This window comes from Cynocephalus volans, chromosome 5 (assembly GCF_027409185.1).
Source record: "Cynocephalus volans isolate mCynVol1 chromosome 5, mCynVol1.pri, whole genome shotgun sequence".
NCBI lineage: Eukaryota > Metazoa > Chordata > Mammalia > Dermoptera > Cynocephalidae > Cynocephalus > Cynocephalus volans.
In genome coordinates this window covers 51,069,670-51,071,106 of record NC_084464.1, presented here as the reverse complement: position 1 = coordinate 51,071,106, position 1,437 = coordinate 51,069,670, and the positions used below count along the sequence as shown (strand labels likewise).

The following is a 1,437-nucleotide window of genomic DNA, read 5'->3' as shown; positions in this document are numbered from 1 at the left end:
AAACAATTGAAAAAGCATCTTAATTGCCACATTTAAACAAGTAGATATGGTGCATATAATACATATAATAATACCAAATATATGTCCAATTGTGGGAAAGACACTGTAACTAGGAGATTTAATCTCAAAACCTACCTTGTACTCATTACAGCCATCTGTTTGAAATTTAGGTAAACCTTTCAGAGGCAGTGGGCCTGGGAGTTGCTGAAGTCAGTTATACCAGGAACAGAAAAGGGTTTGAATCGGGGACCTGCAAATATGATTTATTTAGGCAGCATTATGCTTTAACCATTTTTTTTTTTTTGAGGTCTGATCTTATTTATTACTCTTTAAAAATCTTGTTTTTGACTCGACTCAGACTTAGAAGCTCTCAGAGAGGACAGTCTATGTCTCTTGGCAATCTATTACTGGTGTCCTTGGCCTCTTTTATTCTCTTGGCCAAAAGTTAAGCATATTCAGTGCCCTCTTCCTTATCTGTCTTGTGTGCTGTCTCTTCAGAGCAATACTACAGCATTTCTGTTGCAGAACCCCTGGAGTGACAAGACGTTGAATCTTGCGCACTTTGGTACTAGGTTTCTTCTTCTTTTAAGGGCTTTCTTGCAGTGTCTTGACAGACATCATCTCTTTAAAGAGATTGAAAAGTCTGCAGATTCTGCTAGCTCTTTTAGGCCCCAGGCAATGAGGCACCGTGGAATCAGTCAATCCAGGAATATCCTTCTCTCCTTTTTTTTACAATAATCAAGTTGAGAACGCTCAGATTGGCATCCGCAATGCAACCCCGAACAGATTTGTGCTTCCTTTCTCCAGTTCTCCTTGGTGTACAACAGGAGTACCCCTTACTCGGTAGCAGGTGGACACAGCCACGGGTCGAGATACCCTGCTCCATGGAGAAACCTTGTTTGTCATCCCCACCACTGATTTGGACCACATAACACCTCCATTCTTCACCCAGAGCATCAGTAGCAACCTCTGTGGCCATACACTTCTCATAAAAAGTACGAAGTTTGTGTACATCATCCACTTCAATGAGTTTCTGGTGGCTAGTGGCTGGGAAGGAGACATTCAGCTTCATCTTGAAGTAGCTGATCGCTTCCCTGTGCTTTAACCATTTTGTATGTGAATGCTTTTAGTTGGGTCACTAGTGTCCAGTTCACCATGGCCACTCCCTATTGTCTTATACCTGTCTGCTTAACATATTTATTTACATCATCGGTCTGGCCTCAGGAGATATCTGAGTTTGCAATGTCTTATGTTTGTATTTATGCAATAGTTTCTGCACTTTAGGAGGTGTTTACAAGCAAAAGAATCCAGTCCAGAGGTCAGAACCCTTTGGATCTGAGCATTCTCTATTCATTGAATACCACATTAACGTTTTTACACGCATGCCCCCATTTAGTCTCCATGATAACTCCATGAGGTAGGCATTGTTCTTGTCCA

The 1,437-nt window shown here is 41.4% G+C and overlaps 1 pseudogene; it reads right to left on the bottom strand.

Annotated features, from left to right (window-relative positions):
- Nucleotides 1–329: 329 nt before the first annotated feature.
- On the bottom strand, nucleotides 330–1,072 carry LOC134379027 (small ribosomal subunit protein eS6-like; annotated as a pseudogene).
- Nucleotides 1,073–1,437: the final 365 nt, after the last annotated feature.